General features: G+C 37.9%; 1 protein-coding gene across 18 annotated transcripts in view; it reads left to right on the top strand.

The window, feature by feature from the left end:
• Window positions 1-22,745, top strand: part of KDM4C (lysine demethylase 4C) — a 443,090-nt gene that overhangs the window by 147,692 nt on the left and 272,653 nt on the right. The gene's annotated exons all lie outside the window — the stretch shown is intronic.

Genomic DNA, 22,745 nt, shown 5'->3' with positions numbered 1-22,745 from the left:
GTTGCTGGGCAAAGGAGCAATGTGTGCTCATATACATACATAGTGCAAAAATAAAGTAAAATTTATTGGCAGAAATTTACGAGCTTATAAGTAGCAGTATGTGCAAGATCTCCCAGGTCTCATTCTTCCACAGTGAGGTGGATTTGAATGGGGTATAGCTGGGAAAGGGCTTCCATTGAAGGATCCAACCTAGATCCTGTCATGTCATTATCCTCTTATTTACAAGGAAATGGAGGCAGAACATATCCATGAGCTTCCTGGGTGAGGAGGTAGTCTTTTTAGAAATGGGAGCTTCTACTAAACATTTAGGGAGAGAGTATTCTCCTGAGTGCAGACCTGCTGAACTAGCTCTTTGCTAAGCTTTTTGGAAAGTGAAGGTAAGGAGCTTAACTGGGGACAGTAAGTGGCATTTACTTGTGAAGAAAAAAACGCTTAATTTAGATTGCCTGAGCTTGAAACCTTGGTAGGCCACTTACAGGTAGTATCATTTTAGGCAAGAGATATATAAGTTGGTATAATAATACTACATTATAGGCTAGTTGTAAGGACTGAAGGAGGTAATTATTATAAGTTACTGGATTAATATTAATGACTGCTACACGGCATGCAATAAGTTTTTCTTCTCTCTCTCATGAGGTGTTGACATTTATAAATTTTAAAAGCAATTTGGGATCCCTATTATGACAAATTGTGCTGTGGCAGTACGTCAGTGCATTCCTGCATTTTGCTTCCCAGACGTGCCCTAGGAACTAGTTGTAAGCCAAGATGCCTTGTTTTGTGATGACACTTTTGGTGGGTGCAGTTCTGATATACTATCATTATTGGACAGGTACCAGTGAAACACATACCAGCCATGCTGTCAACTACTTCAGAATAAACTGTGGAGGTACCCAATGTGGGAATGCATTCTTATCATCTGGGTTCTGAGGGACTTTAAATAGGTCAAAATATTTATTCTTTGGTTTTCATTTGGGCTGAGTCCAGAGCATACTAAAGGATTCTAGTATTGGAATAAATTTTTTATTGAGTTAGTCATTTAAGAGAGATAGAAACTGTACTACTGGGAGAAAAATTCAAATGCTGAGACAGCTGTTCTAAAATATCCCTTGTTTTGTTCTTTTTTTTTTTTTTAACTGACCTCCTTTGTAAAATAAAACAAGAACATGAAACATTTTGAAAATGCAAAAAGCTACTTGAAGGTGTTTGTAAGTAAAAAATGTAATTATTTAATTTGCTGTATATGTACATGCAAAGGAAAAGAGTTTGCTCTTGGTCCAACTCTAGCTTTGCATTTGTGGAAGCATGTCCTTGATTTTGTGGCTATGGCTAAAAGAGCAGATATACATATACAGGTGGGGAAGAGAGGATGGAGTGGTGCAAAGATCAACACTTGCTCTCTCTACTGTGGATCAAAAAGGCTTGAGAGTTCAATCAACACATTTCTTTACTCCTGCAGCTCATTAATCTGGCCATGTCATAACTATCTGATTTGGCATAGCACACCGATTGGCATTGGTGTATATTAGGGATAGAATTTTTATTTTACAAATTCAAGATATTCAGTAGTGGCCATGAAAAATCAGATGGATCTTTGCCACCATCAGATGTTTCAAAGATTTCTTCTATTAAATGCTGTGTCCAAAATTATAGAATGCTCTTCAATTTTTTTGCATAAAAATAAAATAATACACCTTAAATATATATAATTTTAAGTAAAAATATAAACATGTAAATAAAAATGAGGTGAAACACCTTGGGAAAATTATATAAGATGAAATAGCAATATAAATTAGAGTAGAATAAAAAGCCTTTGGAATAAAATAAATTATTTTCTGAATTATTTCAGAAAATAATAAATTAAAACACAGGGGTGCTTGGCTGGCTCAGTCAGTAGAGCATGTGACTTTTGATCTTGGGGTTGTAAGTTTGAGCCCCATGTTAGGTGTAGAGACTAGTTAAAAATAAGATCTTAAAAAAATTTAAAACTCAAAAGTATGTTTTCATTTGTATTTTTAATATAGCACTAAGTCATTTAGTGAAGAGTAGCTAAGAATGTGCTCACATTTTAAAAGCGTCAGTAGTTTAGGGTACATTTGACAGAGTGAAAGAGGGTGAAGATGGATGGCAAGAAAGGGGAAATGAGATTTCTGTCACATCAAAACAAAATTTTATATAGCAGAAATAATTCATGTAAAACATAATGAAAGACAATGTAAGATAATATTTATTTGATCCTTGGGTTGAGGAGGGTTTTTCCAAGGGGGATACCATTGGTGGATACCATGAAGGAAAAGACTGTGAGATTTGAACTGCATTTGGAAAAACTGCAAACTAAATAAACAAGTACCACTTGCATACCACTTGTGTTACATGAAAAAACAGTGGATTACTATCCTTATTAGGCTGTAGTTGTAATTAATTCCTAAATGTTACTTAATAGCAAATTAGTTGAAAACATATTTAGTCAAATATTGATATAATTTAGGGCAGAATGTAAAATTTACAAGAATATTTAAAATAAAGCTGGATATTTTAAGGAAATTTGGTACTTCTGAGATGCTGGTTGGCACTTTTCCATGTCATGAGACTATGAGTGTTTCTCTGCCATTAGGTGTACTTTAGTGGTCAGGTTTGAGAAGCATTGCCACTTGAATATATAAAGAACTGCTGAGTCTTAATTCATTAGTAATTACAATGGCTAATATCCAATGAGTCTTTATTTTGTGTCAGGTATAAAACTTCACTTATGCTAATTCATCTAATTTTTACAACTGTTGTATAAGATAGGTAGTATTACTACCCCCATCTTACAAGGAGAAATGGGTGCAGTTGAGATTCAGTCCACATTTAAAGTAGAAAAACTGGGTAAAAGGCAATTCATCAAAGAAGAAATATAGTAAGCTAATAATCACATAATAATCACATTAAGGTCACATAACCTTAATCTAATCTTGTTAGTCATAGGAGTGCAAAAAGGTGAGTGCTGTTTCTAACCTCTCACTGGCTAAGGAGACAAATGAAAACATCCACTGTTGTTAATGCCTATGCAAATTAATACAATCTACAGGATGCCCACGCCATCATCCTTGGAAATAAATGTGTCCTGTGACCATGCAATCTACATCTGGGAATTTGTCCTGTGGAAAACATGAGAAAGTTGCATGAAGGCATATTTATTTGGATAGTGTTGATTATGAAACTTGAAAAATTGGTAGTAAGTAAATGTCCAACACTCTGGGATGGTTGAATAAATTACAGGACATCCATCCATGATGTGCTGATCAGCATGAAAAATGACGCAGGTGTGTAAGTATCAATATAGGCAGGCATTTATAATATACTGTCAAGGATTAAAAGCTTGTTACAAAATAGGATGTTTTCCTTTTTATGTTTGAAAGTACACATGCATTCTGAATTATAGAAAGGTATTCATTAAATTTTAACATCATCATCTTTGACAGGATTGCAGTTTTCTTTATTATTTCTCCAGCAACTGAGTATTACATGCACAGTTAAAAAATTATGTTTGTTTTTAAAAAGAACTGTCTTATTGTATCTTGCATGTAGTTATGGATTTCAGAGTACTGAATTTACTTAAAATTAAGTGTACATCTGTTGGTGAAGTGCTTTTAAAATGGAGGCAAAAAGGCAAGAGCAGTAGCTTCAGAAAATATCCAAGATGAAGAATTTGATAGATCAGGGTATACATACTTGACTAGATTTGAGGCTTTGGGTAAATTACTTGTTTTCAGCTTCAAAGAGGAGTGTAAATATCAATAATCCCTGAGTGCATATAACTGTATATAATATCTGGAGTGATGACTGTGAGCTGGTAAGTTAATGATTTTGATGTATTGCATATCCTGATTAAGAAAGTAAATAAGTCTATTAGGGAATTTTAGAATTAATAGTGTCAAATAGTTGAAAGTCATGCCCATTCTTCTCATGGTACATTTTACTTCCTACCTGTGCTAGGTAAATCAGGTATGTTTAGTAATGTTAGTAGTTGTATACAGATGTTCATACTTCAAGCAAAAGCAAGGATTTGACAAATGTCCTGGATCTCTAAAATAATTTATTAGATCTTGGGTTCCTAAATAAAAAAAAAAATTTGTTGTTGTTGTGGAGGTTTTTTTTTTTTTGAGGTATTTGAAAAATGTTCATAAATATATGAACCTGCTTGACCTAGCTGGCTGCTTCTGGTCATGCATAGGCTCACAGCGGCTGAGGGAGGGAGGTGGCAGGGGCTGGACACTGTCCCTGGAGAGAGGAAACCTCAACCCAACCCAAACCCCTCTCTCCAGCTCTGAGCTTTTAAGTGCTGTGACTCTTCTTCAGTGTCTATCCCCAGCTTTTGTTGGGGCTCTGGATCAGGTTTCTAGTGTAAAAGTCTGTGAATGAGTAAGGTGGGAACCTGGTCCTGAAATTCCGTGTCAGCCGATCCTTCTTTTTTCCAGGTTTTCCTCAGGAAATTGGGACAGGATGGGCAGGTGAAAGGTGACCTTTGAGAATAGGTTTTCTCAAGGTGCATGCAGCGTGGGGAAGGGACTGCACAGTGCTTTCCTGTGACCTGTCAGCCTTATTCCTCCTCCAACCCCACTCACTCCAACTCTTCCTTTCTTGCCATCTCTCACTTTTTATAGCCATTTTCCAAGAATTGTGCCACTTCTTCCCCATTTGATGAACACTGTGTACTGTGAGTCTCAGCTGTGGCAGGCAGCATTCTTGACCCCTCACGTGCAGGTTAATAGGCCTCCTGTCTGTCTTCTGGGGTTGTTCTGCAGAGTACATGGGAACATTTAGTGCTTGCACTCCTTGCACTGCCCTGTGAGCTACTGTTCTCTGAGGAAGAGTTATAGGAGCCCTGGCCATCCTAGAATTCACTGCAGAAGGAACACCGATACCATAGCCAAACACAGCAGATCAAAACAGAAAAACTTTAATATATGTGAATGGAGTATGTTGAAGGTACAGAAAACCCATGTACAAGATTGGCCCCTTTTCTAGCTGAAGGGTAATAGGCTTGGGCATAAGCTTATCAGTAGACTGTAAGGAGAGATAGATTGTGTATATGTACAGCTTTGTGTGATAACTAATTTTTGTTTTGCAGTAGTCCAAAGACATTTCTCTTTAGGAGAGGAGGTGTTTCTTTCCTATTTGATTCTAACCAGGATAACATGTAGTAGTACCTTCCAAACTGGTAGTTGCCCTCAGAGGTATATGTGTATATTCCCTGTGAATTATAGTGGTATTCTTACCTTTCTTTTTGTACTAATTTTGATATAGAAATAAGAAGGAAAGAATACATGTTCTCACTAACATTTCTACTATTGATGTTTCAAGAATTATGAATTCTGTTTTTGGACTTTTTTCATATGATAACTTTCTGTATTATTGCAAACCAATAGATATTTTCAGTATGTTGAGAAATTTAACAAAACAAAAATAAAAAACAAAATACTAGCTATTTCAGTCCTTCCTCTGAAAAGAAATGGAATGTGAAGGTTGAAATGCTTGAGATACAACTTTAGTTCAGTAACTGACAGTTTAACTTCTCTGTTTTCAAATAAACAAAACATCAGCACTCATACTGGGAAAAATAAATGTACAGATTTCTTAGTAGGTAATATAGTTTGATTGTATTCTTTTAAAATTAGCTGCCCAAGGATATGAATTGAAAAATAAAAATTCTGGCATGAAAATGTTTCCCTAGTATTAAAATTTAAATGCAAGCAAATTGGTTTAAAACTTTAAAAACACACACACAACTGTTTAGGTATTCTTAAAGCATATTGTGAAACACACATTTATTGTAATGTAATGCAACATTTGTGGAATCTAATGAACTGTCTTAGGCTCAAGTTTGCAAAATGGATTTTTATGAAGCATATTCATTTTTAGTCCATGCTTTGTGCTAACTGGGGAAGAATACATGTCATATTCAAAGTGCTTTCCAGTGGGATTGGTGAGAGGCAGGTAATTATTTGGCACCTCCTCATGAAGGTGTGGGTCAGTGGCCGTAACCTTCCCTTGTGGGTGGGCAGAGCTGTCTCACTTCTGAAGGTGCCCTGACAACCTGCCTGTCTGCCTGTCTGCCTTCCTTCCTGTCTTCTTTTCTTCCTTTCCTTCCTTCTTATCAGTGAAGCTAACACTTGGGGAAAATTGGGCAACTTTTACTTTATTATGGTAATGTTTATAAACAGAATTGTTAAATTCCCATATGAAAATTTATACAGTTACTACTAAAAACAAATGACTGTATCTGACATGCCCTGAGGCCAGCTGATGTCCAGTTTGTGCAATATTCAATTTAACATATTACTTGTTGAATGTAGGAAAAAAAGCATAATAGTTGTGTACAGGTAATAAATTAAAGGTCAGGATGCTAAGAACTCTTTTAGGAGCAACCACACTTTCTCCTTTTCTATTTGAATTTTATTCCATTGTCTTTATTTGCAGTTCAGAACCCAGTTCTTATCTTTGTTTATAACATTTCTAATTTTCCTATTCCAAGTAGGTTTGTCTAAGAAAGTGAGAAAAGAGTATATTATTCCCTGGTCCCTTGTAATAATACCCTTATGATGTGCCATATACTTTTGGTAAAATTAATGTTTATAATGAGGAATGAAGAGGTATTGGACTAATTTATGGCTGCTTTTTGACATTAAAAAAAATAAGAATTATTCAGATTTCTTTGGGTATGTTTTTGATTTTGCTAACATATTTTTCTATGTTGTAAGGATTTTTACGTATGAGAATGGGCCACAGATATGAAATTTTGGAGTTAATTTAACTTTGTTTTCAAAATTAACATTCTGAAAGTACCTAGAATGGTAGAATTATGAGGTACTTTTTAGTTTAGGAAAGTTACAAGCTTTTTTACTGCTTTTAGGATATATCGTGTTATTAATTTACTAGAATGCATCATCTTTTATTTTTTCTTGTGGCCCAAAATATGCAAGAGGCACATAATCTGTTCCTGATGTTTAGATTTTGCAAAATAAGTATTCTCTTATCCTTCTATGAGCATGTATTAGGTTCTTTACATCTTCATGAGGGGTTAGGGGATTGCATAGTAAAAGGGATAGGAAAAAAAAGAAAGTGACCTTCCTCTGAAGCCATCTTGTTTAGTGTATTCTTTTAGCTACCAGCATGATGAAGAACTGGAGATGCTTGTCACTCTGAGGTTGGGGGTTAAATTCCCTTTCAATTCAAAAGAGATAGAAAATGATTGTGATAGTATAGTCATTAAGAAGTGATTGTCCTCATTGTATTTGGCATTTTTTTATGCTGTTTCATTGCCAAGGTTTGATTGTTTTTAACTCTTAGGAAAACAACAGTATTTGGGGAAAAGCCATTTGTCTCTCTCAACAATAAAGAGACTTCTTGATTTTGTTTTTCTTTCTTCGACTGGTGCAGCAACTTATATACCTTCCTTGGACCTCATTGTAGCTTTAAGCATAGTAGGTATACATTGCATCAAAGATTATAGCTCTCGAAGAAAAAGGAAGGAAAGGGCCAGTTAAACATGTCCAGTTTCCATTGTAAGCTGTTGGTTAATAGAGCTAACGTTATCAGCTTGTGTTAGTGACAGGATCTATGCTAGGTGTGAGAAGCTCACAGATACTTTTTTAGCATTTGAATATGCAACAGTCTGGGTTGTTTATCACTGATTAATGCTGTAACAAAGGTACAAGGTAATATGGGAGTACTAGCTGGGGAAAGTTTAATTCCAACATGGCAAGGATCTGAAATGTTTTGTGAAAGAGCTGATATTTGAACTGGTGGAGATTGGATGGGGTTTTTCAAGTACTGGTTCATAATTTGGTGTCTGAAAGAGGGAATCAGCAGCTTGAGTAAAGTCATGGAGGCAAAACATGGTAGGATGTTTTTGACAATGTCTCTGTGTGGTTTGAGATGTAGTACTTTTATAATGGTAGGTATAGCTAGGCTATGAAATAACTTGAATGCTATATAGAGAAATTGGGACCTTTTAATTCTGTAATGTGGAGCCATTGACTGTTTTTGAGAAGAGGTTCAATAAACCCTTTATAAAACACAGTGGTGAAAATACAACAATAGGTATGTTTACAATTCTAATGTTTTTTTCTAGTTTTGGCTAGTTCTTTTGACCAAATAAAGTTTTTGACATTTAGTCAGGAAAGTTCCAGTTACATGCAAGGTAATTTATATATGGGAATAAAGTATGAATAAAGCCAGGTCTGGCCCGTGAAGAGCCTTTAGCAGGATGTTTCATTTTATTTCTATTTTAAGAATTGAATATTGCATACTTATTAAGAAGACTGTGTCTTCCAAAATAAGAGTGCTTTTAGAAACAGACCCATAAATACAGAGAACAAACTTGTGGTTGCCCGATGAGAGGACCAGTAGGAGGATGGGCAAAATGGGTGAAGGGGAGTGGGAGACACAGACTTCCAGGTATGGAATGAATAAGTCATGGGTATGAAAGGAACAGCATAGGGAATATAGTCAATGGTATTATCATGGCTTGTATGGTGATGGATGGTCGTTACATTTGTGGCTACCATAGCGCAATATATAGAGTTGTCAAATCACCATGTTGTATATCTGAAACTAATGTAATAGCATTTGTCAACTACACTTCAACTAAAAATAAACAAAATAAGTCTGTATTTTTAAGAAATTTTGATCATCTTTGAATATTTTCCTTTTTGGCCAAATAACTTTAAAGCAGTGTGTTTTCCTATACTTGGTGGATGGCCATATGATTGAAGATTACAGTGGAGACATCCTAGTTCCATTTATTTTTCTCTCTCATTTTTGGGATATATTACAAATGGGATATTCATGTTTCACACATTAGAGATTAGTTAGATCATCAAGCTTTTTGTTTGTTTAGTGCAAGAGGTTTAAATCATTTACTGTAATATGAACTATTTTCATTGGCTGCAGTGACTTGGAGATGTCAGAGATTAGGCATGAAGTGAAGGATTATGAATGTTCAGAGGAAGACTGAGTATGTTCAGAAAGGCCTGGGCAAATCATTGTTGTGCAGCTCCTGCCTTGACTTCCTCTCTTCAGTGATCTTGTCCCCGCCTGACCTCAGTCATTCTTGTGGTCTTAATATTTGCACTGTCTTCCTATTCCCAGCTTTAGGCATCTCATCCTGTGACATCCATCCCTTGTCTCTTCAGTTCATTCCTTCTACTACCCCAACTCCAGCATACCCTTGAACCCCAGCAGGCAGTGAAATCCATTGATCCTACTTTTCATGGTTGCTCATCTTCTTCATGCTCTCACTTCCTCCTCAGCAGGTTATATCCTATCATTGTCATCTTTCTCTTGGTTACACGGCATAGGTCTTCTCTCACTTTGTCATATCCCCTTCTGGTTCTGCTCATGTATCTCCCTGATCTCCATGTTTGTCCCCTATGCAGTCAGCTGTGACTGTGGACAAGCACACAGCCATCCCAACTGCTCTTCCCAGATCCAAGACCTCAGGTTGGCATTTTACAATGCCTGGCAGTCCAGGCATATATCCTAGTTCCCCTCTTGTCTCCATCCTCATTTTCTGCTAAATGCCTTGCTTCGTATTTCAGTGAAAAAGTAGAGAACTTCCACAGATTTCCACCAGCACTCCTACCTGCCCACTAGCATTAGGGCCAATATCCTCGATCTCCTGCTGTATTACTTTGGATAAATTGTTTATCCTTCTGTTTGAGGCCACTTGTGCACTTGACCCCAGCCCCTCTTATACCTTCAAGAACATTGCTTCAACAGTTCCTCACTCTTGTTCCTGAATTGTCAGTTTTCTCTTCACCACTGAATCATTCTCATCATCATACAAGCTGTTGTCTCTTTATCAGAAAGACTCATAATCCCTCTTCTCATCATACATTTTAACCCCTTTTCTTTGCTCCTCTTTTTAACAGTACTCTTTTTTTAAAAGTTTGTTCAAAGAGAGAGAAAGAGTGAGAGAACAAGAGGGGGATGGGCAGAGAGAGAGGGAGGGAGAATCCCACCAACTGTGAGATCATGATCTGAGCTGAAATCAAGAGTCAGACGCTTAACTGACTGAGCCACCCAGGCACCCCAACAGGTCTCTTTAAAGGAATTATATATATTTGCTCTTTCAATTTCATTTTTTCCCATTATCTCTTTAACTACTGCACTCTTTAATCCTCTCCATGTTCTAAGAACTGTTTTTGTCAAAAGCCCTTGAAGCATCTTCTTCCCTTGGTTTCTGAGGACACTGCATATTTTTGATTTCCCTCCATGTTATCCAGCTTTTTCTTCTCAGTCTCTTTTGTTGGTTTCTTCTGTCTCTGAAACATCATAACATTGGAGAACTCTAGGGCTCAGTACTTAGGTTTTTCTCTTTTGTCTATACTTGCTCCCTTAGGATTGAATTCAGCCTTATAATTAAAAAAAATTTTTTTTAACGTTTATTTATCTTTGAGACAGAAAGAGACAGAGCATGAATGGGGGAGGGGCAGAGAGAGAGGGAGACACAGAATCGGAAGCAGAAGCCTTATAATTTTAAATATCATCCCTATGCTGATGATTGCCGACTACTGATTTTATACCTCTAGCCTGAACTTTCCCTCTGAACCCACACACTCCTGCCAAGTAATCAAGCTGATTACTGCACTTAGACGTCTAATAGGCTTTGCAGAATTAAATAAATCCAGTAACTGCTCTTCAGGGTTTCTACATCTCATTTAATCACAACTCTATTCCTCTAGTTGCTCAGACCCAAAACTCTGGAGTCTTTATTGATGTCTCTCTTTCTCTTTAATTTCACATCCATTATCTCCACAATTCTCCACCTTCTAAATCTATCTGAAAGTGACTACTTCTCACTACTCTCACCACTACTACTCTGGTCCAACCACTATTATCACCAATCTGCACTATCCCAGGAACTCTCAAACTCTCCCTGCTCCTGTTGATTCTTTTTTTTTTTTTTTTTTAATTTAATTTAATTTTTTTTTAAAATTTACATCCAAATTAGTTAGCATACAGTGCAACAATGATTTCAGGAGTAGATTCCTTAGTGCCCCTTACCCATTTAGCCCATCCCCCCTCCCACAACCCCTCCGGTAACTCTCAGTTTGTTCTCCATATTTATGAGTCTCTTCTGTTTTGCCCCCCTCCCTGTTTTTATATTACTTTTGTTTCCCTTCCCTTATGTTCCTCTGTTTTGTCTCCTAAAGTCCTCATATGAGTGAAGTCATATGATTTTTGTTTTTTTCTGACTGACTAATTTCACTTCTGCTCCTGTCGATTCTTAATTTAGAGGCCAGAGGGATGCCTTTAAAATCTTTGTTCATATTACACACTTCTATGCTTAAAATCCCTTTTCAATGACTTCCCATCTTGCTTATATTAATATTTAAAGATATCAGGTACACAAATGCTACATGATCACTCTTCAGCCAGCATACATTGTCTCCAGACACAGACACTCCTTATCTTTCTGACTCATCTACTACCTCTCTGCTGCTTGACCATTAAGCCCCATGCTTCTTCCCTGATGCCCCTGGATTCTGAGATTCCTTTGCTAGAAATGCCCCCATTCCACATAGCTTGTTCTTTCACTTCCTTGAAGTATTAACTCAAATGTCACATTTTCACTGAAACTTAAATTGGAATCTTCTCCACAATCCCTTTTCTCCCTTACTAGTGTTATTTTTCTCCTTAGCACTTTATCATTTGACATGCCCTTTTGCTCATTTATTTATTTTTTGTGTGTCTTCCCCAACTTGAACATAAGCTCTATGGAAGTAGGATTTTTTGTCTGTCTTATTCACACCTGTATCCTCAGTACCTAACACCATAACTTGGACATAGTATGTACTTAGTAAATAGTTACTGAATGAATGATTACAGTGACAAAATAAATGGTGAATATCTTAATCTACCACAAGTTAGCCCAATCTTAGCTGAAGCTGGTAAGTTTTTGTGAATGTCCATCCAATCTCAACTTTTACTTTTTGTTTTATAACTAACATTGAATATTTCTAATTTCTGTTGCCTTCAAAGAGTGCCCTTCACCAATGTCCAGGGCATGTGGTTAGAACTATTATAGTTAGGATCATAAGTAAAATGACCATTTTGCACTATTCCCTACAATAAGTTCTATATTACATTTATCAAAGTATAGCTCTCATTTGCTATGAAAATAAGGGGTAGAATTCCTGGAAATAGTTAGCTAACATTTTCAATCAATAAGCTTTCAACATTTCCAGAAGTGAAATTTAAAAATCTTGGTCAGATCTTTTCACTGGCAGCAATCATTGAACTTCAGCCTGAAATAATAAATGGGATGCTTGGCTCTCCTTCCCAGGTTCTAGCCACTTGAACTGTGCACTAGCTACAGAAATGGATAGTATATTAGATTTATTTCCAAAGTGATATTTCTATATTAACTTAAAAGATGTCATAGGAAGATTTCTCAATAAATCCTCTTATTTCTTGTTTTATCTTATGCTTTAGATTCTCAGGTATGACTTTTCTTCTCTGAAAATCAGTCTATTTTATGGGTATTTATTTGGCAAAGCCTGTGTGATTTAATATTTTTACTCTGTACTAGGTTTGGAAAGTGTTGTCCCCTCCCCTTCTACCTGGTGACCAAGATTATAGTTACATAATAGCTCTTTCATTACCATATACAGAGCATTTGAATCAGATTCTTAAAATCTTTTAGAACTTCTTCAAAAAGTGTTGCACTGATGCTGTATCTGACTCTTCTTTCTGATGAATGTGACCAAGAGTTAGGCTAGCAGTGTGGTTCTACCTATGGTTTTATTGAAGTGTTTTTTCCTTTGTGATGTTGGATTATTTACACTGATCTTATAGTTTATTGAGTGGTTGGTTATCTTCCAAGTGCAGTTGGAATCTCTATAGTCCCCATATACATTCACACTAATCTCTATGGTTAGAGTTTAGAGTTCAGATGTATATTGTTAGTGAATTGTATTATTGGGTTATGTGAATGAGTGAATGAGTGATTACAGTGGCTGAAGGAAGGATGCAAATTTTAACCTTCTATTGGATTCCAAGAAATGTCTTCTTGAGTTTATGTGCTAGGGAGCCATCAGGTGACTGAGCATAGTCAGAATAGCCAAACATTGTGGGCAAGTTCTGAGTCTTGTGGACTTTGGTATCTCACCCACTTGCTTATAATTAATGACCAAAGAAAAAGATATTTATATAACCATATTGAATGGTTCTTTATCTTTGTTGTTGGTTTTTTCAAATGCTTTCTGTGTCAATGACTACAGAATCCACAATTGTCTGGTTAGGGGCAGGGAATGAAAAGGGTACCACTTTGTCTTCCCAGGCATGTCAGTTTTTATTCTATTTGTAGGAAAAATAGGAGTCCTAGAAGAAAGGGGTGCTTGTGCCTGCTCTATCCTTGCAGGTGGGGCATGCGACTCTTCCTCTGATATTTGGAAATTTCTTGGGAATTTTGGGGAACATTTCTCAGCATGTCTCCCTCAGGTGCCTTAGGCAAGACCGTGTTTCCTTCTCACCAGTCTCAGATTTGGTAATCTAGAACCCTCTTTCAGATAGCTGCTGACTTTCTCCTTTTTTTTTTTTTTGAAAAATCAAGCTATGGTTTATATTTAAATGCAAAATCACAACATATAGATGCTTGAGCTTTTGTTTGTTTTAATTCATCCTGACCAAGTGTGGGAACTAGTTTGATACACTGCATAGTGTTGATGTTGGATGGCTTGTATTTGTGCCTCCAGGTCTGTTTTGCACAGGTCTCCACCCTGCTTTCTGCCCAGGGTTGCTGGTGACAATCACCATGGACTCTGTAGCCCTCTGGCTTCTAGTTGGATGAAGGCATTGGGAGCAGGCAGGAGGGTAGGGCTGAGAGTGGGATGGGGAGGGGAGCAGAATGAGGGTGCAATCACAGCAGTTGCTTCAGGCCATCCTCCCAGGTAGTCTCCTTCTGGATTCTGGTTATTACCTTCTCAAGTATTGCATATCTAGCTTCATTGAAAACCCTGCTGTTCTCTGGCCCAGGGTACCACTCTATCTCTTCTGTTTCTTCATGCCCTGTGCAAACCTGTTCCATCCTTAATTAAGTCCTTCTCAAATGATTCTAGTGTTTACTATTTCACCTCTTTTCTCCTGGGGTCAACTTATACCATGTTGACCCAGGAAACTCTTACGGAATTTGTCAGAGGGGTTCGTATTAAACATAAAAACTGAAAATATTTTTCCTAAAAACTATTCTGTTTTTGTGTCTCTAGATTCTGCTTTGCTGTTAATATGGATACAAGATAGATTGCCTACTATATCTATTTTTTTAATTAAAAATTATAGGTGGTGGAGAATTTTGTTGATCAGAGTAAGGCCTTCAGCTCACTCTAATGTGTCTGGCGCTAGTTCTTTCTCTTTAAAAACATATTTTAGTACCAAAGCTGGAATGTTGATGTTTTGTTTTAGTGAGTCTTAGGCGTCCTACTTTTGAAATTCTGAAATGAACCAGGTATATGACAATGAATATTCAAGGAAACCTGTATTCTTTTTACTATTTAACTTTCTAAACCTTTTATTGAAGGTTCAGCATTCATTTTGAAACTTGCAAAGTATGGGTTATTGATCACAGAGCATTCATTGTTTCTTCTTTAAACTCTTCCATCAATGCCCAAGTTGTGCTTCACTGGGACTTGTTATGATCGTATGTAAACATTCCAGGATTGTTACTGTTGGTGGCACATCTCACATGATAGCTGTGAAAGAGCTTCTGATGGAATAATTGATATATGAACAGTATTGTAGGACTATTCATAGAATAATAAAATCTAAATAAAAATAAAAATAAAAATGGATCAAATAAAAGAAATACAAACTTTAATAATTTGGGTTTCCTTGCTTTCTTTTGTTCAGGATAAGCTCAATTCCAGAATTCTCCTTACCTGCTATAGTAGAATGATGGTTTATCATGGGCTCCTTTACTGTTTTTGGAAAAATGCTGTTATAAAACATGTTTTTATTTTTTTTTATTTATTTTTTTTTTATATTTATTTTTTTTTTTTTTGAGACAGAGAGAGACAGAGCATGAACGGGGGAGGGGCAGAGACAGAGGGAGACACAGAATCGGAAACAGGCTCCAGGCTCCGAGCCATCAGCCCAGAGCCTGACGCGGGGCTCGAACTCACGGACCGCGAGATCGTGACCTGGCTGAAGTCGGACGCTTAACCGACTGCGCCACCCAGGCGCCCATAAAACATGTTTTTAAAGACATTTTTACTTTTTCTCTCTTTTCTCCCAATTAACATGCAGATTATTTAAGTTTTTTAGTGAGATTCTAATTCAAATCGCAATTGAGAGGCAAGATTTCTCTAGTTGAGGTTCAAGTTCAAAGTCAAGTTTTGGCTTCAGTTTTGATTTTGTGGTAGCTGAAATGATGTAGTACCACATCTTGAGAAATTTAAAGTTTATATCTTATAAAAGAACATTGGGGTTTGGAAAGGCCCTGTTTTAATGTTGAGTTGCAGTCAGTCTTGGGTACTGGGATTACCAGTCTCTGAAGTGGAAGTTTGCAGATGGATCCTTAATGGACCCTGAATTCCCCTTCTCTGGATTACCAGTGTGCAGTTTCAGAGAACAGCCATTATGAAGGATCAGATCTTGTGGTTAGAGACAACTCTATTGGTAGCATGGCTTCATTTTGCTTTTACAAATGACCTTGTGATCAGCTGGCGACAGAAAAATGAAGTCCTTCTCTTTGATGGTGGCTTGCTGATAAGCCAGGTTTCTCCTCTTTGTGAGCAAACTAATCAGTGTGATGGCAAGTGGGTGTTAGGCATTGGGTCTTATAAGGAAACATTTCCCCAAGCTGTAGGCTTCATCTGGGAGAGGCATCTGTGGTGGTAGTGGCAAAATAAAACTGGCCTTGTCAGAATTTGATAGGTCCACTCACATCTTTCAGCTTCAATCTTCTCATTGTTTATATGAGAATGTCTGTAAAATGTGTTGGTATTAAAATTAAATGAGCAAATATAAGGGGGTTCATAAATATAAACAAGTATGAGATGGCATTAAAGTAGGAGATGTAGAGAGAAAATCAGCAAAAGAGAGATGAAAATAAAAATGGAAGAGAGGAAAATATTAGTTGAAAGGTGGAATCTTATTTTCTGAGTGTTTGCTTTCATTTTTTGCTTTTATAGGATTTTGTAGCCAGTTTTTGCATAATCAAAATTATTTCATGAGTGGCTCATTGCAGCAGTTACAGTATGAAACTGATTATATACCTCTCAATGAGAAGCCACAGGATCTTTCCACTATTAACGCCAACCCTCCTTTATGTCTCATTTTGCACTCTAGGGTGAATAAGGCCTGGTGCTAAGAACACATGCTGAGAAAAACAAATCAAATGCCTTCAAACATTATTTATCACAGATACAGACTAGGGAAATGGATGTTTAGAATTCTAAAATAGTTGGAATATGTTCAGTAGTTTACACATTATTAGAAGTCACATGTTGTGACTTTATTATAGGGATTTAGAATTTGTAGCTTAGCGTTATGAACCCTTTTCAGATGATCTGGTCATTCTCAGTTGTATTGGTGCCTTTAATTGTTGCTCAATTTTGTTTTCATAAACATGCCAGTAGTATTGCTACATGTAATTAAGTATATACGTGTTCATTTTCCTTAAGTGTTATTTATATAATTGATGGAAAATATATTGAGTGACTATAGTTTTTTGGTAAAATTAATGCATAATTTTCACCATTAGACTAAAGAGCCTAAACTCTTTAGACTTTTATACTTAATAACACTGCTGAACATTTTTTTAAAGTTTATTTTTATTTTTACTTATTTGTTTTTTAAGAGAGCATGCATGAGCGACGGAGAGGGACAAAGGGACAGAAAGAGAGAGAGAGAGAGAGAGAGAATAAGAGAATGAGAATTCTAAGCAGGCTTCATGCTTAGCATGGAGCCAGATGCAGGGCTCAATCCCATGACCCTGGGACCATGACCCGAGCCAAAATCAAGAGTTAGATGCTCAATTGACTGAGCCACCCAGGCGCCCCACCTCTGATCATTTTTATCTAGACTGTAAGGTGATAGTGATAGAGGAATTGATGACAAATGACATTAATTAGAATATGGGATGTATCAGACTTACCTCCCAAAGTAAGAAGTTTCCCTTTGAGGTGGTCATCCATCCTCTCTGTGGAGGCTTCCTGGCCCTCTCAAGGCATTCTGTTATTTTGTCTGACTACGCCACTGAAACTGGTTGAGTTATTGGCCTGTACTTTACCCAAACTCAATTTTAGCCTTTGTTTTCATCTTATTTGACTTTTCCATAGCACGTGACTGCTCTTCCCATCTTGAAAATCTACCTTGTCTTGGCTGCCACACCCTCACAGTCTTGGAAGGAGTTGCTATACTTATTGTCTCTATTTCCTCACTTCACATTACTTCTTCAGCATACTTACACCGGACTTTCAGAATAGCTTTTATCAAGATCTTCTCTGGCCAGAGCCATTAGTCAGTTCCCCATCCTCATTTTATTCAACCTCTCCATCCTTGAAACATGATCTTCTTTTCTCCTCATAACACCATACTCACCTCTGTTTTCTTCCAACTCTTTGGCTATTTCTCAGGCCTCCAAATACTAGAAGGTAACAGAACTCTGCCTTTGGCCCTCTTCTTGGTCTTTAAGGTCTTTATTGATTTAGCTATTTGTCTTATCTATACTAGAATGTAAGCCTCTTGTGAGCAGGCACTGTTTTCTGTCTTGTTTGTACTTTTATCTCCGGTGCCCAGAAAAAGCTGAGATAGTAGGTGCTAGCTGATTGGCTACATTTTCCATCACTCTTCACATGATATGGATTTGAGTGTCCTAGGTCCCTATAGTTTTCCCAAGATTGTAGTCAGTAGTTCTGTGATCACTTTGAGCATTACTTTAGTATCCTGGAGTACTGTTCATATCTCACTCACTCATGTTCTGTTTCCCACTAAGGATACTACCTCTTTGTAGCAAATAGAAATTGGAGTCTTTTGCTGTGTTGCTGGTGCCTCCATCATTATCCCCCGTGATTAGTCACTTTGCTTGTTGTGGTGTTCCCTACCCATTTCTTTTCAAACATTCACTTTTTATTTTTTATTTTTATTTTTTTTTAAATGTTTATTTATTTTTGACAGAGACATGGCACGGGTGGGGGAGGGGCAGAGAGAGAGGGAGACACAGAATCGGAAACAGGCTTCAGGCTCTGAGCTGTGAGCAGAGCCCGACGTGGGGCTCGAACTCACAAGCTGTGAGATCATGACCTGAGCCGAAGTCGGACGTTCAGCAGACTGAGCCACCCAGGTGCCCCCAAACATTCACCTTTTAACTACCTTGGGGGGTGATGGTTACCCTTGGCTCTAGTCTCCCTCTTAAAATCTGTCAGATTACTCTGAGAATGCTGAGAATAATCTGAATTCCTTCATGAAAGGATTTTGAGCCAGGAATCCCAGCTGCCAGCATTCTTTAAGTCACTGTTTCCTGCGACACACATTCAGGGCCCTCTCAAGTTTGTCTGTAGCCCATTTTCCAGGCTGTTGGCCCAGCACTACCTATAACCTGTGCTTTAGCAAAAATGAGTTACCTTGTACTCCACACCTGTGCTTCTTCATCTCCCTGCTTTGCCTTGTGCAGTTACTTGAAATATGTTCTGTGTCCAAGCTCTACTTACTTCAAGGCCTTTTCAGCTGCCTTGGTTTGGTGAAGATTTATCTGCTCACCTTAAACTTGAAGTAATCTCTCTCTACTCCGAAATTCCTAGTTATCTTTGCCTTAATTATAGAGCTTAGACTTTTCTTTCTTGTGTTTGCTTATGTCTGATATCTCTTGTAGGTCATTGAAGACAAATGCTTGGCCCTTGCCTTGTGTTCAATAAATATTGAAGGAATGAAAGAGACTTGGACTCATTTAAAGAAACTAAATGCCCTTTTACTATTTACTTACCTATCCTGGGTGTCAGATCTCTTTTAATTGTGTTTATTCTTCCATTTCCAAGTTAATAACAGCTAACATTTGAATGTAATGCTTTACTTTTCACAAAGCAGTGTACATGTTATCCTGTTTGACTCCCCCTCACATCCCCTCAACAGTTCAATAAGGAGATATAAGCTATAGAACAGGATAGAAATCAAGGTGCAGAGGCTGTTCCTTTAGTTAAGTGGCTACTTTGGCTATTCTGCCCCAGTCACTGGTCCCGAAACTTATCCCTTCTATTGAGTTGACTCTTCTTAGCAGCTCCATTTTATGGAGTTACCTGTTTGAAGTTACCCAGCTGGTATCTCAGTCAGATTTGCAACCCGAATTTGAGGTATGGAAGAAGGGAGAATAGCATGTGGGTGCCAAAAAAGAATATGTAAGAAATTTATCTTTACTATTTTGAAGACGTTGTAGAGGTTTTCTTTTAAATGTTTTCCTTAGTTTTTAAGGATTAAAATAGACTTGATTTCTACAACCCTCTGTCACTTCTTTCTTTTATGGCTCATAAGAGTCTCTTTTCTGAAATGTCATTAATTTTACTGGCCCCTGAAGGATGTTACTCACTCTTAATGAGTCCTGAGGGTCTTTGGGATATTAGTCTCATTTTAACTCTTCCTGGCATAATTGGATCAATGTGATGTTTTTGGCTTAATTGGTTTCAGTTTGTCAGAGGAGAAAGACATTTTCCTTGGTGCTGTGCTGTGTCTTTATCTCCCAAGACTCCTCACAGAAATAAAATTTTTCAGAGTCAGCAATTCTTGAGCTCTCCTAGAGGTGTTAGATACAGCCACTGGTGGGAAATTGTCCAGGGCAGCCAGAGGTAGGTTATTTGGGATATGTGTGTTGAATTTTCACATCCTCAAAATAACTTTTCCCCATTCTGTTGGTATTTACAGAATTGTCCACATGAGTTGTTTCTGTAAATTTCTCTATAATCTTTTTATATAGATCCTTTCATTTTTTTAAATGTTTTTATTTATTTTTGAGACAGAGAGAGACAGAACATGAGCAGGGGAGGGGCAGAGAGAGAAGGAGACACAGAATCTGAAGCAGGCTTCAGGCTCTGAGCTGTCAGCACAGATCCCGTTGCGGGGCTTGAACTCACAGACTGTGAGATCATGACTTGAGCTGAAGTTGGATGCTTAACCGACTGAGCCACCCAGGCTCCCCTTCTTTCATTTTTTTTTTAAATTGCACACCTAATACAGAGAATGCCTAGAAAGTAAAGCAGCTGTTCAATTTAGTGGCATTTACTTAAAAACGTTTTTTGAAGGTTCTACACAGTGCAATTCCTTTGTATGTCTCAAGCAATTAGTATTCTTTTGTTGTAAAAAGATGATATCCAGTAGTACTTTCACTTTTGTATGCATACGAAACTTGGAGTAACTGTATAAAATGTAGAAGTTGGCTTCCACTCCTCTGCACATGCATTTTGTGGCAAGCATCTTAGAGTATTCTGATGCCTGTAATCCTCTAAATACATATTGAGATATGTACACTACTGCAGTCTTATCCTTTGCCTGTGACTACTGTCATCTTCTGTTAGAATCCTTCAGGATACCACAGGCAATTACAGTTTCCTGACATCCTGGTCTGCAGGTGTTTGGATTACTTTGTTTCCCTTCCTTTGTCAGCCCTTCTGCTCCCCCCCCCCGCCAACCCCACCTTGGGCTCTGATCCCCTGTAATGGGTGCAGCAGACATTGCTGGATACTTACCTTGTTTTACCATCTAGGTCACCCCCACCCTCCTCCCTGCTACCTGCAGTGTGAAACTAACATCACCTCATTATAGTAGGTTTATAGTTGCTCAAAGTGGTATATATTGAACAAAATGATTTTCATGAGAAATATAGTGGTTAACATTTAGTGATACATAACAAATAGAGCTGTGAGATTTAAAGTTAAAAAATGGTCATGGTAATTAATGTTTTACTTAGAAATACTTTTCATTAGTTAATAAATATACTTTTATGCACTCAATAAATGACCGTCAACTAAACATTCATGCTTGATAATAATTTTCTCCATATTAGTAAATATTATTCTTGAATATTAGTTTCTTGGGGCTGTGGATGCCAGTAAGCACTATCATATCTTAATTGAAGTCTTTTCTGGGAAAAATGTTTACTGCAGAGCTAATATAAGAATTATATCAGCCTATAAGAAAATAACCAATTAATTCTCTAAAGGTACTGCCAATTACAAATAAATCCTAAGTAATATTGTGGCCAGGGCCCTGGCTGGACGCTTCAGGGTAGACAGAGTTGCTTGAGAACAGAACAGGTACTTGAGGTTTAGCAGGCAAATGAGTTCCTATATGTGTAGCTATCACTAAATCACTCATGCCCTGAAGAGTACAAATACTGTGAGAGAGATTCCATCATAGTGTTTGGGGATTGAGTAAGAGGGATGAGTTTGATGCCATCAGGAAAATACTTCATGAAAGATGTTGGATTCTAACAGATATGTGGGTACACAATTGTTGGCGTCATGTCCATCAGACAAAAAGCTGCAGTCAAAGTACAGAGAAGGGAAAGTATATGATGTGACCTGTGACCATCCTGGTTCTCTGGTGCATAGACTTTGGGAAATAAGTTTTGGGAACATATTCTTATGGCCTACAATACAGGGCTTTAAGGAGGAATTTTGAAGCAATCCATAAGCCTAGGAATACCCAACTCCCCCCCTCCCCCCTCTCCCCGGCCCCTTTTAATCCCTCAGTTTGGGGCCCTCAGGAAGAAGTTTGTTGAAAAAGTGTACGTTTGGGGGGAGGAGGGGAAGATGGCAGTGGAGTAGGAGGACCCTAGGCTCACCTCATCTCACGAATACAACTAGATTACTATCAATTCATCCTAAATACCCCAGAAATTGACCTGAAGACTGGTAGAAAAAACTCTACAACTAAAGGGAGAGAAGAGGCCACATCAAAAAGGTAAGAAGTACGTAGGTGCAATTTAGGAGAGAAATGGATTGTGCCCACCAAGGTAGGGAGGGAGCCATCATTGCAGAGAAGAGGGAGAGACGGGAGTGCATGGGGAAAATGAATCCCCATAGCAATTGGATTGGAAAGTAAGAGGAGCTGAATTTTGTGAGTTCTGGCAACCAGCACGGCTTAAATCCTGGAGTTCTAAAGGTTAGTGGGCTTGGCTCAAGTAGTACCTGGAGAGCATTGGGACTGCTTTTGGAAGGAAGGCAGGCAAACAACCTGTGGACATACAACATGGAAACAGAAATCTCAAGAGTGTGTGGGGCATATAGTGGGGAGGTTATTTGCTCTTCTTGGAGTGTGTCCCAGAGAGGCAGCATTCACAGAGACCCCTTCGGAAACAAAGGAATAAGCAGGTACCATTTCCCTTCCCCACCCCTCAGCATAAACTCAGAACTACCTAACAGGAATCAGCCTAGCTCTGACACTTGCTAAATAACTTGTTTACACCAAGCCCTGCCTACCTAACCCCTGCTTTGGTGGAATGACCCTTCCTAGTCATGCTTGCCTCAGTCCCACTACTGCAGTTCCCTTCCCCCAGAAGTCCAGCCCAAACCCCCATCAAAACCTCGTCTTGTAAACTGGGAGGTTTGTGGAGCCTCAATTCCAGTGGTGGTGGTGATAGGTCTCATTTCACAGGCAGACCAGAGTACACCTAGTTAAAATATGACACATTCAGATTAGGGACCAAACACTGTCCACAGCAGGCAGAGAGACAGAGACTCTGCACATGACTGGCCTGAGGGACAAAATTGCAG

Source organism: Neofelis nebulosa, chromosome 12, assembly GCF_028018385.1.
Source record: "Neofelis nebulosa isolate mNeoNeb1 chromosome 12, mNeoNeb1.pri, whole genome shotgun sequence".
NCBI lineage: Eukaryota > Metazoa > Chordata > Mammalia > Carnivora > Felidae > Neofelis > Neofelis nebulosa.
The sequence above is the reverse complement of the archived record's forward strand: the minus strand, read 5'-3'. Positions and strand labels throughout refer to the sequence as shown.